The following is an 18,737-nucleotide window of genomic DNA, read 5'->3' as shown; positions in this document are numbered from 1 at the left end:
TAATCCCTATTCAACAGACAATATGACTAAGAAGAGTATAAGGTATCCGTAATACAACTAGAATCTCCGATTTATCAGGCAATCTACCAAGTTTATCTAAACTTTCAAACAAAATAAAGATAAGGTCAACACAAAAGAAACATAAAAATAATAAGATTATTTATTTATTCCAGAAGTAAATGTTTTCTTGAATCTAAACAAGTGAATTTTCTTGGATGCCACGACGACTTTGTGGTGAACCGAACATTCAAAGAGAACTCCTTGTATGTCCGAATGTAAAATCCCAGTTTATGATATTACTTTGTTACACAGTGGCTTTTGCTTGGTAATAGAATCTCCGTTAAATGTCTTCAAGATAAGCCATCCCCAGCCCTCGGCATAAGGACCAGGACTGAGTCTGTTAATGGTATGTCGATTTGTACACTACTGCCTAAAAGTTAATTCCCCTAAGACGCGTTGAGAACGCGTGTAACACGCATATGACACTGGTGTGCAACGGGTGTGCAGCGCGTGTGCAACCCGTCGAGCACGCGTGAGTCACTCGTTGCACACGCGTGTGCCATGCGTGTAACACGGGACCGGGTTTCAGTTGACGTTGGAAAATATATTAAAAGATTTGTGAGATAAATCAAAACAGTGAGATGTGAATCTTGAGTTAACGAGCCGCCATTGACCTGTGTTCACCAGACCATGAAGACAAGGTCGGCCCGTCATAATTAGTGTTCCGTTGTTGGACTTTTATGGCATGAACCATTCCAGAAGGGTCCAGTCTAGCCATTGTGGCTACCCGACAGTAGAACAGCAGTGAGTTTAGAAGCGAGTTTATTGCTAGGGGAATCCCCGAGTTGACACGATTGTCGCGGGTTGGTAAATGCTCGCCATTAGTGAAGTGATTGTTTGTGGATTGCGGACATATTCGTTTTAAGTTTTGCCCACGTTAGTCATTGAGGGTGACTATGAATATAATGTTTTTCGTTCGCCAAATTCATGCTTTAGATAGTACAATTATGATAGAACAGTCATCACTACTTATGTCTTATTATTTCACGTAGGAATATATCCCATTTTCCCACACCCCACTTTCTGTCTGGTATTTTGTAAGAATTATTAAGAGAATGTTTAGTGTGGGACTTAACATATTTATCACTAATTCTAACAGGATATTGGAAATGATTATGGACAGCCATGTTGTCTCACTGTTGATAGAATTTTAGATCTTCACAATCACCGGGTGTGACCATGTAGGCAGAATCTCGTTAAGGTTTGTGATTTTTACATTTGCCCAATGACCATGGTGAGGATTGTTGGGGATACCAAAGGTGACAGTTTACTATTAGAGGAAATTGGTTGTGAGTACTTATACCATTTGGATAGGATATCTGTAGGATTTTAATCCTTTCTTTCTTTCTTTCACGTTGATGGAAGGAAGTCACTCAACCAGGGTCATGACAATGGTTATGCGCAAGGCTCGGAATCAAGAAAAGATCACTAGAGGTGTTGATGCAGGCTGGACATGCAGCATACAGCATTTCCAGTGTAGGCTGGCACCTCGTGTTTGTTTGAATCGGTATGTAAAACCTTGGCCATTCACAGGTGCATTTGTCTATTTACAATGAAGTTGTTTGGTGTTCCTAGTATTTATATACTATCTCACTGATTACTTGTTAACTGGTCACTGCAAGTGCCTTAATTATTTAAGTTTCAGTGAACTGAGTTTATTCACATGTTAGCTTTCAAAGGTTGTGATGGATACTTATAAAATCCTCAGTTGAGTTTACTCACTAACTGCTCTGAGCGATTTTTGCATGACTTCTGTGCTTGTATAAACACAGTAACTGCTAAAAGCGGCGTAAAACCATGCTCACTCACAGTAACTGTTAATCCTCTGCATTGTGCTGGCAAATTGGGGATAAACCTGTGACGATCAAACTTAGTTAGAATCCTTGTTTATCTGTGACATCTTCCAACTGGGGACATTTTAGTAAACTTGAAAAGTGATGACGAATTTTAATATTCATATTATTATAGTTTTTCAAATTGTAAATAAAACTTTGATAAAATTGTGCTACACTCATTGAAAAAATGTATTGTCTGTGGGTATATGTCACGTCACATCAGCATTTTTTAAAGTTATATTGCGGCGAAATAATTGCCAGCTTTTGGGACTACATGTAACATGGCTGCTTTTATATTTCTTATACAGGTGCTTGACTGCCTCAGTAGTGCATGATCAATTAGAATTTTTATTGTGTATACATATCAGTCAAGATTGCAACAATAGATGAATAAATTAAATAAATCTGGACCGCAGTTACCGATTAACAACAAGACATAGAGACAGGCAGTCGATATATAACAAACGTTATGGTCCTATTAAGACGATTGACAGTTAGAACGTTGGAGTAAATGACCCTATATTGTAGGGTCAATCGCTTTTGACATGTTTAAACTCTCTTTAAGGCATGTATCATAAATCTGTTATATGTTTCTACTGTTAGAATGTGTCCTGATCACCATCAAAAAACACCATTCATTGCGTGCTTGTAACAACCACCTGTGTTAACATAACACGCACATATCATCAAAGAAAAAACGCTGGTCGGAGTAACGCGAATAATTTATTTCTGAAAGTCGGCGTAACGCGAATGAACCGAATTGGTACCTTGATATTCAACAAGAAATAATCTTGTTTATTTCCAGGCCATCCTGATCATCGTATATTCCTACTTCATGCATGGTTAGAGGCAAGATCAAAGGCGCCGCCCAGCATTTATTAGGCAACAGACAGGGTTGTCTGTTTCGCTTCGAACCACAATCCCCACCCTGTCGGTAGGGTATATCTAATCGGTGAGCACATAACTTTGTCAAGTCTACCGCGGGGTTTGATGCGGTGTCAGTGTCGAATGATTTGGTGATAGTTGTGAAAATATGCGTTGTATATCTTTGTTACTAACTATCCTCTTATTTGCTAAATTAAAACGGATATAACCAACAGTAAGTTAGCCAACTGGCATATCCACTGTCTGCTACATTCCTTATATAGGCTAAACGGTCATGTTTGTGTGTTCTAGACGTAACATCCGAAGACTAATAAAGTAAATTTTAAGACAGTACAGACTATGGAGCCGAAAGGTAATATGTCCATAACGCATCTGCTGTGTATAAGAGGATGTCTATGACCTGAAATGTTATAACGTTAGATCGCGAGGGCGAAACATTAATGTAGATACACGAGAGTTGGGACACTGGCTGTGTAACACCAAGACACGCGGTTTGAAATCAGTCACTGACATAAGAGATAATGTTAATATAACACACAATTTTGCTTTCATATGAAGCATTATGAGAACTGGGGAGCCAATATGCAAGTATTACACGCATTCACTCACGGAAGAAATTTATAGTTGATATTGTATATTTTTCAATCAGTCTGAACACATGTATATCAAAATAGCAAATAAACAAGTCCATGGAAAATGCTTTGTTGCACTTTAATGTCTTTTGCTTTCACTTAGACATTCATAACAGTAAGAGAAGGTTTGGGATTCCTCTTGAAAGTACTAAAATAACAACTGTTGTTTACTGAACAGAGAGTTTTTATGATAAAAACATTGACAATAAATTTCTTCACTCATTTTCCAATGTAGTTCACTTCAAATTTCTTCTCTTTTGCTAAACTGTTAAGAAAAAATGTTAACACGATCCGAAGGTAATGAGCCTGTTGAATGTTACCCTGTGAGATCTGTCAAATCCTTCACGGATTTGACGCTTTGTACAGGTTCAGCCATTTCCAATTTCCTCCACTAGTTATTGGAAACGTTCAGGAAAATATTTCCTTTCTCCCTTAATCCCATCTTTCATGCATGTAAAACATATACTTAGTGAGAGCTTTCTATAATCCATACAATAAACTAATGTTCATTCATTATGATATTGATGGGTGTAGGGAACAGTCCCTTTGAAATTTATGATTTAACACACGCACATTTATGTACAGTTTGGCAGATTATAATAATATAAATATAAAAAGTCATCACCACTTCCCAAGTTCACTACAATGTCACCAGTGGGAAGTTGTCGGAGATAAACACGGATTCTAACCAAGTCTGATCTTTTTTTACCATGGAATGCATGAACTGGTTGAGTGACTTCTTTCCATCAGAATTACACACAGAGAAAGAAAGGGGGGGTTAAATTTATTACATTACGTTACATTATTGAGTATAGTAAAGATTTATAGGTATATATGTTGACTATTAATTATAAATGATGTATAAATGTTTGCAATATAGATAAAATTAAGCCCATATATATTAGTAATGTATAGCTTTGATAGGTGTAAAGCACAGCAGGATATAGTAATATAAACAGTTAGGCTGTATGAGGGGCCTGCTAAATAAAGGAAAACTGAAGTGAAGCCTAGCTTCAACATTGATATATTTGTATGTTAACATGTTTGATAGCGCTTGTTCAAGAAACTTATTCTCCAGGAAAAGTAATTAAGCATTAAGAAACCTGACAGACACTTTTGACGTTCAATCCGTAATCTGTAGGTTTGTTCATTGGGACAGGACGTCGTTCTTTCTGAAGTATTGTTTTCACACAACAGCCGATAATCCCTAAGCTTACTCTGGTCCATTCGCCTTATTCAAAAATATTGAGAGAAGTTTCAGCTCTAGTGACCAACTCAGAGAGTTGGCTTCTTTCCCGGGAATACCTCTGCCTTCTGGCTTCAAACGACCAAAGCAATCTAGTAATCTAGGCTTACATACATTTACATTCATACATAATTTACATACATTTAATCATACATGCAGCCATACATACCATGCGTACACACAGCCATGTAATCATACGTACATGCTGAAAAGGAAGCGTGTGTATTGATCTGTTGTCTTAATCACTGACCCATCAAGAGTGTCAGTCGCCAGGCATAAAATCTTTTTTATTGTGATAACTGTCACACCTGATCATGACTTATTTGTCTGAATGTTACGCCTGAAAACAAGGGGTGAACCTTTACACAGTAACTCGGGGAAACAATTTCTGTGCTATAGAATCAAAGTACCGTTGTGCTCATGTGTATGGAGTACATATATCTCACGATGATGTGTCATTCCTTAACCAGTACGATGTATGGCATTAGTATATACACTTAAAAGTAGACACATGTTAACGATAATAATGACAGAGAGATAAATAAACGCAGGTCGGGTAAGTATTATTACCTTGGTTAATTATAAGTTGCCATTTTTTAAACAGTTTTTCATAAGATGAAAGAAATGATGGTGCAGAAAAACAGGCTAGCAATTAACACTATAGCCGTGATGCAAATGCGTTTCTTAATACAGTCCACAAAGAACAATATATAGGGCGCCTTTTTACTATTTATTCGTTATATGATATCAATAATTCATATATGGATACTAAAGAATGAATTTATATCACACATTTGATTTTGTTTTATCATGAAATGTTTATCAATATGGCAAATCGGTTTTTAGATATCAATAACTGAATTTATTATCAAATGTACTTTATCATCTAAAAAATCAAATGTGGTATTGTATCTATAGCCTTCGTCTCCGTGAGCTTTATGCCCATTTTTTAATAATTCGTGAAGATAGATACAGTATCGTAACATTTGCATATATAGTCATATTCAGATGATGTCCCTACATATATACTGAGTCAAATTAAAAACTTCACATTTTTAAAAGTAATCCCATATATGATATACAACGGACAAATGTATCAGAGAAGGTAATGTTTAATCATTAATGTCCAAAGAAGGATTTTAATTAACGGTGGTAACCATAATTTGTTCCAAGCACCTACAGTGTTCGGTAATAACATCAACAGTTTAAATCATAAATCCCAAGCACGAGAATCTGATGGCACACAAGTTCAGTAGCGTGTATGGCCACCATGTGCGTTGAAAACTGCCACACAACGCCTCCGCATGGACCTTGTGATGCTTGTGAACACATGATCGGGAAGACGACGCCATTGTTGCTGCAAAATGGTGCCAAGATCTTGCAAATTCTGTGGTTGGTTCTGGAGAGTGCGCAGACTTCTGCCAAGAGCATCCCAGACGTGTTCGATGGGATTGAGGTCGGGAGACCTTTACGGCCAGTCCATGACGTTGACTCCCGCATTCTGAAGGAAATTCCTTGTCAAAATTGCTGTGTGGGGTCTGGCATTGTCGTGTTGGAAGATCAAACCGGGTCAATGTACATGTGCTGTCATAAAGGTTAATTGGTTGGTTAGTTGGTTTGTTGTTTAAAGCCACAATCAGCAATATTCCAGCTATATGACGGCGGTCTGTAAATAATCGAGTCTGGACCTGACAATCCAGTGATTAATGTCATGAGCATCGATCCACGCAATTGGGATCGATGACATGCATCAACCAATTCAGCGATCCTGACCACCCGATCCCGTAAGTCGCCTTTTACGACAAGCATAGTCACCTTTTACGGCAAACATGGGTTGCTGAAGACCTATTCTACCCCGGAATATTCACGGGTTTGCCATAAAAGGCAGAAGTTTTGGTGCCAGTACATGGTCCCGGTAAGCAGCAGCGTTGATGTTGCCACGGATGACAAGAAGCCTGGAACGTGCATTGCCACAGAAAGCACCCCACACCATGACACTTCCGCCTCGAAATCTGTCAACTTCCTGCACACAACACTGGGCGTAACGTTCATGACGGCACCTCCACACCCTCGCCCTACCATCAGCAAATCGAAGATTAAATCGGGATTCTCCACTGAAGACGACTTGATTCCAATATTCCTCTGAGTCCATCGTAAGTGTCGCTGTGCCCACAATTGACGTTGACGTCTGTGTAATTGAGTCAGAATCGGCCCGCAGTATGGCCGTCGTGCTTGAAGGTGAACAGTTCTCAGACGGTTTCGAACAGTTTGCGCACTCAGTCTACCCCTAAACAGTTCATTTCTGGTTGATGTAGCCGTCAAAAATCGGCTACGGAGGTGACGTAAAGACAATCTATCGATCCTCTGCATGTGACGTCACACGTGGTCGACCTGGCCGAGGGCGATCAGCGGCGGTACCCGTTTGCTGTAGACGCGTCTGTAAATCACAAACAGTCCGTCGACTACAACCCATCGTCCTTGCGACTTCAGCTACGGACGTTCCCGTCTTCAACATGCCGAAGGCACGTTCACGTTGCACATTTGAAAGACGTGGCATGACAAATGGCCGTAAAGACTTTTTTTTTTGTGTGTTTTTCTTTTTTTTTTATTAATGACTGTTAACAAGTATGGCTGAAAACACGTGCGGTATTTTGGCCACGTGACCAGTTGCACGTGGAAAACCACTTTTGCCACTATAGTGCTGTGCACATGATTTTGATCGATTCACCTGCACAAAAACGGGTGTTATCTGAAGACAATACGTGGCCATTACTGTTTAAATACACAATAAGGGCCCACAATGATAACTGGTCAAAATGTTAAAATTTTAGGATTGTGAAGTTTTCAATTTGGTTCAGTATATGTAAAGGCAAGCTTCTTCCCTTTGTTTAGTCAGCAGCTGTCCTCCTGGCTATGAATGTGGAACACAGGCTTTAGGGTTACATATGAATCTTGTTATCATTGTATTTTAATTCGATTTGTATATTATTATTTACTATCGTACTTACTTCATGTTTTAAATGAGACGTTTTATATTTACGGTACGGTAATTAGTAGAACCCTCTCCCTCAAGTGTATCCTCCATGATATAACCTACTCTCATTAATTAAATGCTGCCCTTTCCCAGCGTCACGGCTATGGAGCTGAGACAAAGAGACCCAACCATCATAAAATAATTAGGGTCCAATGAAAACAATGCTCCACCAAACCTCATAAACATGATCACTGAAAGTCGTACAACAGACTTTTAATGTCAAATCACAAAAAACCATTTGAATAGCTATAACATTTAACAGGATCATGTATTCTCTTAACACCATCGGAAAACATTATGTAGAAGCCACAACAGTACTCCTCATATTTTCCAACAAAATCACATCTAAAAATGAGACATCAGCAAGCACAAAAAATAAAATGTGTGTTAACATTTTTCGTCAGGAAATCAAAACGTTATCGCCTTGTTACCACGTCTAGGTTCAGCCTGCATGTCGGGACGCAGAGTGTGATAGACTGAAGTCGGAGAAGTATTTTGAACTGGATAGATTCAGAGACACGGATAGAGATGAAGATTACCATGTATATAAACAGCACAGACGAACCTTTAAAGAATTATGCAAACAGAAACAAGATGAATTTCAGCGTTCACTCAGAGATAGATTTAATGAGATAAAAAGTGATAACAACCAACTGTGGAAGGAAATCAAGAAAATAAAATGTTGCAGGAAAACAAACAGTATCAGTTCTTGGGGATGGTTTTCATATTTCCAGAATCTATTAAATTCTCCCCGTTCGAAGTCATCTATTGAAGATTTAGTAAAATCAGACATATCACAGCATGACAATGATGTATGTGAGGCTTGTGAACGTGGATCGCCTGAAGACGTAAACAGAGAGATATCTAGTGATGAAGTGAAGACAGCCATTATCAACATGAAATCAAATAAGGCACCAGGATGTGAAGGGATCTCTTCTGAACTATTTCTGAATTCTTTGGATATTATTGTTCCTTTATGTGTGCATCTGTTTAACGAGATAATGAAATCAGGTGTTTATCCGGAATCATGGTGCAGAGCAGTTATATGTCCGATGTATAAAGATGGAGATACGAACAGTGTGAATAATTATATATAGAGGCATTTCATTATTACCCGTTTGGGGGAAAATATTCACAAAAATGATCAACGAACGCCTGCAGCTATGGTGTGATGACAATAATATATTATATGAAAACCAGTTTGGTTTTAGAAAAGGACGCTTAACAGTGGACAGTATTTTCACATTGTATGGAATGATACAGAAATACCGTATCAAAATCAACCGGTGGAAGATTTTATTGTCTCTTCATTGACTTCAGTAAAGCGTTTGACTGTTCACCATAACTTGCTTTGACATCGGCTTATGAAATATGGTATCCATGGAAACGTTCTAAAATTCTTCGAGATATGTATTCGAAACTAAAAGCTTGTGTGAGAACTGATAATGGTTTAACTGAATATTTTAACTGTTTTATTGGAACACGACAAGGATGCATGATCAGCCCGACACTCTTTTGCCTGTTTATAAATGAATTGGTCAACAAACTAAATCAATCTGACTCTCGTGGAATATTCATCTCAGAAGAAGAACCAAATATTTGTTCTTTATTATACGCCGATGATGTTGCCAACACTGCCGATACCACTGGAAGATTACAACAACAGATCAAATGTATAAGTGAATTTTGTAAAAAATGGGGACTGTCTCTAAATATGAACAAATCAAAGATAATCGTTTTTAGAAATGGTGGACGTTTAAGGAACTATGAAAATTGGACTTACAGAGAAGAAAAGATAGAGACTGTTTCATCTTATACATATTTGGGACTATTTGTCACTGCTAAATTGCTATGGACAAAAGCAACGGTAACACTTTCACAACAAGCAGAAAAAGTATGTCATTATATCTATAAAATAACTATGTGGAGGATTACCAATCACTACTGCAATCAAGATGTTCGAATCCATGGTTTTACCAATATTAACATATGGCTCTGAAGTTTGGGGTTTCCAATACTACGAAACTATAGAGATGGTACAGACTAAATATTACAAACGGATTCTTTACCTACCAAATAATGCAAGCAATGACGCTGTTCTTGGTGAAACTGGAAGACAACGATTAAATGTGTATTATATTAGTAAATGTATTAAATATTGGACAAAATTAATCTCTATAAACACTGATTGTCTACCGAAGCAAACGTATTTAATGATGTACAAATTAGATGAAGCTGGCCGTATATCATGGGCAACATATATAAAAAACATTCTTTTCAAGTATGGATTTGGCTACGCCTGGATAATTCAAGATGTTGGAGATCCGCAAATATTCATTTCACAATTCAAACAACGTATCGTGGACTGTGGTCAACAACGTTGGACTGAAAACCTATCTCAAAAATCAAAACTTAAAACATATTTAACTTTCAAATCGGTATTAACAATAGAAATGTACCTTCAGGAAGTAAACAAGAAGACCTATAAAGAAACCCTAATAAGATTCCGATGCAGCTGCCATAAACTTATGATCGAAACTGGACGTAATACCAATATAGAAGAAAACAAAAGATTTTGCCCACAATGTCAAAAATTGGAAGTCAACTACATTGAAAATGAATATCATTTCCTCCTTATTTGTACTTCATATTCAACATTACGTTTACATTTTATTGATACATATTTTCACACTAATCCATCATATGAAAAATTTGTAAATCTTATGTCTTCTAAATGTAAATACACTATTACACAACTTGCTAAATATATCTACCACGCTTTTAGATTACGCGAGTCACTCACAATTCACTGATATATTATTTATGTATTATATTAATTTCATGTATTTATGCATACACTTTATTGATATCATGTATGTTCTATGGGCCTATGGCCTGAAACTTGGAGGAAATAAACTCTAGAGAACGTCCAGGTTCAGCTAGACATGGATCCTACTTTGGACAAAAGTTTGTTCTCCCTCTAATGGGTGTGTCACGCGTTGCACACGGGTATCACACACGTCGCGGACGGGTTCGAGTGACCAACGGGGTGCACACGGGTTGCGTAACGCGTTTCCCATGCGTGTAAGGGGAATGAACTTCAAGGCAGTAGTGTAGCTATACATAGTGATACATGCACACCCAGGAAGTCAGTTTACAACGCAGTTATATATAGTAATACATGCACACCAAGAATGTCAGTACACAACGTAGCTTTAAATAGTGACATATGCACACCTAAGATGTCAGTATACAACGTAGCTATATATAGTGATACATGTAGACCGAAGATGTTAGTATAGAACGTAGCTATATATAGTGACACAGGTACACCCGGGATGTTAGTATACAGCGTAGCTATCTATGGTGACACATGCACACCCAGGTTGTGAGTATACAACGTAGCTATATATAGTGACACATGTACACCTAGGATGTCAGTATACAACGTAGCTATATATAGTGACACATGTACACACAGGATGTCAGTATGCAACGTAGCTATATATAGTGACACATGGACACCCAGGAGGTCAGTATACAACGTAGCTATATATAGTGACACATGTACACCCAGGATGTCAGTATACAACGTTGCTATATAAAGTGACACATGTACACATAGGGTGTCAGTATGCAACGTAGCTATATATAATGACACATGTACACCCAGGATGTTATTTTACAACGTAGCTATATATAATGACACATGCACACCCAAGATGTCAGTTTTCAGGGTAACTATATATAGTGACTCATGCACACCATGGATGTCATTATACAATGTAGCTATTTAAAGTGACACATGTACACCCAGGATGTCAGTATACAACGTAGCTATATATAGTGACACATGTACACCCAGGATGTCAGTATACAACGGAGCTATATATAGTGACACATATACACCCAGGATGTCAGTATACAACGTACCTATATATAGTGACACATGTACACACAGGATGTCAGTATGCAACGTAGCTATACATAGTGACACAGGTACACCTACGATGTCAGTAAGAACGTAGCTGTATGTAGTGGTATATGTACACACAGGATGTCAGTATACAACATAGCTATATATAGTGACACATGTACACCCAGGATGTCATTATACTTAGCTGTATATAGTGGTACAAATATACAGGGAAATTCAGTATAGAGCGTAGCTATATGTAGTGGTAGATGTACATATGGATACACAGGATGTCAGTATACAACAGAGTTATACATAGTGACACATGTACACGCAGGATGTCAGTATACAACGTAGCTATATACACTGACACATGTACACCCAGGAGGTCAGTATACAACGTAGCTATATAAAGTGACACATGTACACACAGGATGTCAGTATGCAACGTAGCTATATATAGTGACACATGTACACCCAGGAGGTCAGTATACAACGTAGCTATATATAGTGACACATGCACTCCCAGGATGGGAGTACACAACGTAGCTATATATAGTGACACATGCACACCTAAGATGTCAGTTTTCAACGTAGCTATATATAATGACACATGTACACCTAGGATTATATATAGTGGTACATGTACACCCCGAATGATAGACTAAGTATATAATGTAGCTATATGTAGTGAAAGGTGTACACCCTGGGTGTCAGTATACAACGTAGCTAGATATAGTGGTATATGAACACCCAGGATGTCAGTTTGCAAAGTAGCTATATATAGTGACACATGTACACCCAGGATGTCATTATACTTAGCTATATATAGTGACACATGTACACCCAGGATGTCAGTATACAACGTAGCTATATATGGTGACACATGTACACCCAGGATGTCAGTTTGCAAAGTAGCTATATATAGTGACACATGTACACACAGGATGTCAGTATACAACGTAGCTATATATAGTGACACATGTACACCCAGGATGTCAGTATACAACGTAGCTATATATAGTGACACATGTATACGCAGGATGTCAGTATACAACGTAGCTATATAAAGTGACACATGTACACACAGGGTGTCAGTATACAACGTAGCTATATATAGTGACACATGTAGACCCAGGTTGGCATTATACAACGTAGGTATATAAAGTGACACATGTACACAGAGGATGTCAGTATACAACGTAGCTATATGTAGTGACACGTGCACGCCAAGTGTGTCAGTATATGAAATAGGTTTACCTGGTGACACCTGCACAACCAGGATGTTAGTATATAATGTAGCTTTTTATAGTGACACATGTACACCCTGGTTGTCAGTATACAACGTAGCTATATATAGTGGTACATGAACACCCAGGATGCCATTATACAATGTAGCTATATATAGTGACACATGTACACCCAGGATGTTAGTTTACAACGTAGCTATATATAGTGACACACGCAGTCCCAGGACGGGAGTACACAACGTAGCTATATATAGTGACACATGCGCATCCAAGATGTCAGTTTTCAACGTAGCTATATATACTGTCACATGTACACCTAGAATTATATATAGTGGTACATGTACACCCCGAATGATAGTATATAATGTAGCTATATGTAGTGAAAGGTGTACACCCTGGGTGTCAGTATACAACGTAGCTGTATATAGTGGTACATGAACACCCTGGATGTCAGTTTGCAAAGTAGCTATATATAGTGACACATGTACACCCAGGATGTCAGTATACAACGTAGCTATATATAGTGACACATGTACACCCAGGATGTCAGTATACAACGTAGCTATATATAGTGGCACATGTACACCCTGGATGCCAGTATGCATCGTGGCTTTTTAAAGTGCTACATGTGCACAGCCCGGTTGTCAACACAGAACATTATGTTTCAGACAATGTGTATAATGGACAATGAACAGATTTGTCACTTAATTTGTAAAATGACTAAAATATTTAGACATTTTAGAAATTGCCTAAATGAATCAGAATTAACACATTGAGTGCAACATGTATATTGGTACGTATTCACATTGGGTGTTAGTGTAGATCATAGCAGGATGCGCATTCGCCTGAATAGCATGTCGCTGAAAAGAATGCTCCGTCACAATCGCGTTAATTATGAGATGATGTTGTGCAAAAATAATGTAATTTGACCTTGAAGCAACCCGGAATGGGTATATGTGAGTGAATCATGAACATTATTGGGCGTTTTGCTTAAAATCAAGTGTCCAAAATGTAAACAAATGTGAAGGCGAATTTACACAAGTATTGTCACTGCTGACTGACCCAGCGTCCAGGCAATCAACAAACAATGGGCAGTCCGTGCAGGGTCATTGAAGCACTGACCAGTTCTCACAGCAAGGAAGACGGCCTACGATATCCAAAGTGTGGAGGATACACGCATTGACATTTTCAAAGCAATACACAGACGGCTTGGACAACGTGATGGAATTTATTTTGAAAATGAACTGTTTGAAACATACACTGATGATAAAGAAAACGGAACGAAGAGAGGAAGAGTAGACATGAATAGTCGACGTGATTCCCCAAAATGGACGTCCACCAAAACGTGTTCACAGAGAGCATTCCAAGATGTCGGTGATTGAGAAATGTGCGTCTGGTGTATATTGCCTATATGACTTTTTTTACAAACACAACCCCCTCCCACACACTGGAAAAAAAACAAGCACGCAGCAATTGCAAGCCCGAACCCCGCCCGACCCACATGGAGACAGTTCAATGGAAAAACAACGAGGTAAAGATTTTCCTACATTTATCTATACCACGTCCAATTTTCATTCTTTAAAAATCTGTTGTCCAGAAACTCTAAGCATTGTGGCCGGTTTTACACAGTTGATCGTGTTGTTTCCGCGGAGACATCCTAAGGTGTGAAAAGCGCAGCAATATGTTGTCGAAAAACCACGTGGTGACCAATTTTCCTTTGCACAAGTCTGATATTTTTGGCAGTCAAGACATATAACTCAACCGATGTCTAATATAATTCAATGTTTAGCGTCATGTAAACATTTGTCCCATGAACCAGCGCGTGTTCCTTCATTCAAAAATCATTTCTTTGTTTTGAAGAAACACAACCGTGTAAATACAAATATCACAAAACGTAAGTTATGCTTTTATTTAATATAATTTAATAGACACTGTGATTTCACACAAAAAATCCATGTTGTAAAACAACCGTGTAATAAAACCTGCGCCCTTGTCAACACCTATCGTTGGATATTTATGATCAGTCAGACGGGTGATTGGTAAAAACAATGAGGGTAGGGGTGGGGTAATTGTGTTAGGAGGGTCACTTCACCTGTTAGTGACAGCTTGGTGTGTCACTTGTAACAGGACAGGCTTTGGGCACATTTAGACACCTAATATTTCCATGACTTTGCGTTGTGATTTTTTTATCAAGGAGATATTGATGCCGAAAATACTAAAGAATGTGTCTACGGTCCCTCCGTCTGTCCTTTACGACCTCAGTTCGTTGGATGTAGGGAGGTGATTCACGACAAAATATAATCAAGTTTCAACAATTTATTACAGAAAATAAAAAACACACAACAAAATATAAACGAACAATTTCAAATTAGTCAATACTATTCCTAACTAAAATTTACATTATTAAGCCAAAATTCCTACTTACTTATACCTTAAGAATAAAACCCAGAAGCAGCCTAAAGCAGACGAACAAACCCCTAACTAAGCCACTTTAATAAATAATCACTACAGCATCCTTAAAGGGGCACTGATCTAACGCAATTCCCCGGGACTGGTTGTTGCCTTTGTTATTGTTTTTTCCCAGTGAGTACCCGGATGTATAGCAGAAATCTAGACTAGTTCGCGACCTCTGCTGCGCCATTCGTAAGCGCATTAGTCACTTGTATGGGTAGTAATAAGGGCGTATGGTCACATTGATCAACAAAATGAAATACAGTTTTCGAGATAATAAGGAAATGTAGGTATCTTTGTGGGTAGCATCGGTAATGGTGACGAAGTTTTGATAAAACACTTGCTTGGTAATTTTGCGATTTTCGTTTACACTATTTTGACTTGCAATACAAAGTAAATATTTCACCTGAGCATTGCTTTTATATAGTGTGTATATTTTTTTACTGTCAAAATGTGTAACATTTTCAAATTTATTAAACGCCTAAATATTCAGTTATTTTACAAAGTGACTGAAAAACATTTCCATCTGTATTATTATGATAACGAATTCCAAACATTTTGATGTTTAATGTCATCACCAAGAGACTGAAAATGTTACGTTGAAAAGTACATTTCTATGTTGTTTGGCTTCTAATCCTACATAATAATCAGTTGTGATGTTTGTAGGCCCTTTTGATCGTCTTAATCAATCTGGACAGATATTTTAGTCAAAATGACTGAAATATTTACACATTTTATAAATTGCCTGAGAGAATCACATTTTACAAATTGAAGGTAATATATACACGCTTACAAAGGAAAAGGCCTGTGAAAACAACGTCTATCGCGCATTGAAGAATTTCCCAACCAAGACGTAGAGGAACAAGGACGAATCGGTTCAATGCTACAGCAAATGAAGGAAAACAAAATGCAAATACCATAATTACAACCTACCAAATTTATGTGTATAAATTTTAGGCAGCTTCCTTTTTCGAGGAATGTATCCATGAATATCCACACAAAGGAACAATATCCCACTCGTCTGCAGCTGTACAAAGAAACTTATTCGTTGTCACGTGTCTCTGTAACAATCACATATTTTAAAAGCTATATATCGTTTCGGGATATTTTAACCCGTGTTCGTTTCTTAACTGATCACTTGGATTGTTACAGGTGTTTCACATAGGTGTCAAGTCTCAAGGGTCAGCTGAGAAAGCCCACGTGACAACTATTTTCATAACGTCCACAGTTCCTAAAAAATCCATTCAGTGATAGATAACAATGATCAATCAATCAACGTATAATCAGTTAACCCTTTGAACAAAGTATGTTGTTTTTACATCGGCACTTTACGCCATGATATGAGTGTATTCCCTTTGTTTTAGTAAACCTAGACATGTAAACACTCACTTTTGACATCTCCACTTTGCAAGATAACAGTGATTAATCAATCAACGTATTTTCTGTTAATCCTTTGATGACTAGGAACGAACCGTTGATTTACACAAAAAAAAGGAAATCAACTGATCATTCACCTCTTGCTGGTCTGCCACGTGCATATTACATAACACACATTACACCTCACTTCAAACCTGGATTTAGATTAAATAATTACCCCAGACACAATAAATGCCAAATGGGAACCTTTGTCAGGTAATCTAAGTGGTTCTACCACTAATTGTACCTGTAATAAATTCATTAACTGAGCATCAAGTGAATGACGACAAATACACAAGTGTAGGGTTATACGAGAAAACGTGGATGACAACAAGGGAGTAGATATCGTATAATCGACGCAATCCGAAATCCGAAAATGCTTTCACTGCATGGATACTTTTTTTAGTATTAAACTATGACCATCTGGGGTATTTCCAAATGACGACATCCGATGAGCTCCGCCGTTCTTTTTGTCTGTTTGTTTAGGTTGAAGAAATTAATTAACATGCGCCCTTTGTCGAAATCTTTATAGATCACGGTTAACCAATCAGTGTTTATGCAAAAATGCGTAAAACAAATATGGCCTCCAGCCTCCAAGTTTATTTAGCTGTCCTTGCAGACGGTAGCCCAGTCTCTGGTCACGCTCAGTTGCGTTGCGTATCATCACGGGGAAAAAACAATAACAAAGGCAACAACCAGTCCGGGGAATACCGTTAGATCAGTGCCCCTTTAACACAGTCTACGAGTACAAACAAACCACCCTTCCAAACCTCCCAACACAATCGGTCAATGTAGCTACATCACATAGCTTACATTATTTCCTAATTAAATCCACCCGCCCAACCCACCTTTATAACCATAAAACACTAAATCGGCATGCAACCGACAAACGCACATGCCCGCACGTGGGGCAAGATCTGAAGCGTGCTGTCCCAAAGCGAACTACATATCGGTAAGGAGCTATAAACCACGTAAATGCTACCATATATCCTACATAATCAGAGGACATTTTAATGTTTCTACACCAGAATAAGGGTAGGGAGTACGGACATTACCGCAACACCAGATGCACTTTACAACATGCGCCGCAATGTAACATGTCTGCAGTTTCTAAATACGATGTCTCTACAAATATTGAATGTTTACTGATAAAAGAAGCTGTCATGTTACGATTTCGCGACAGAAACCCTATAAATTCATTTACAAGTAATTGCTGCAGTTTGTCAACATTCATTGTTAATGACTAGTATATCACATAGATGTTTTTTTGACGATATTCATCTTTACTCACGTGCTTCCAAAAGCTTTACATTCTCAAGTTCGGACCGCCTCCGTGGTCTTGTGGTAGAGCGTCCGCCCGGAGAGCGGAAGGTCCAGGGTTCGATCCCGGGCCGCGTCCTACAAAAAGACGTTAAAAGATTGTACTTGTTGTTACCCTGTCTGGCGCTCGGCATTAAGGGGCTAAAACAAGGACTGGTCGGCTCGGAGTCAGTATACTGTGTCTGAGTGGGGTATTCATGTTAAACTGCGACATGGTATCTCAGTGAGCTTGCACTATAAATCGGCATCAGTCCGGACTAGTACAAGCAGCCACACACACACATACACGTGCATGCACGTCGCTATATAAGTGCAATAATCTTGGACGCGACGTTAAACCCAATTTCACCTCACCTCACCTCAAGTTCGACTACTTCAAACGTGTAAACCTAATTAAATTGCATTAAACATTATTTTGAAATGAAATGGCATAGTTTACGTATTTACAGCTGTTACTTCCGTGTGTTTACCGATTAGCATACAACGCTTACACAATAACATAGCGAAACAGATGGTCATGAGCGCCTATTGAAAATCTTTATTGTACGTAATTAAAGTTTAAATGCCCGAGTAATTTATACGTAATTTAAAGTCTTAATGCTGGAGACAAAAAGGTCTTGCCGTGACCTCGTGAACAGAAAGTAATGAACTATTACTCTGTGAACTCTATGACATAATCCCTGGTGTTCTCA

The sequence above is a fragment of the Haliotis rufescens genome, unplaced genomic scaffold, assembly GCF_023055435.1.
Source record: "Haliotis rufescens isolate VD_foot unplaced genomic scaffold, xgHalRufe1.0.p SCAF_91, whole genome shotgun sequence".
In the NCBI taxonomy this organism is placed as follows: Eukaryota; Metazoa; Mollusca; class Gastropoda; order Lepetellida; family Haliotidae; genus Haliotis; species Haliotis rufescens.
This window is presented reverse-complemented; position numbering follows the sequence as displayed.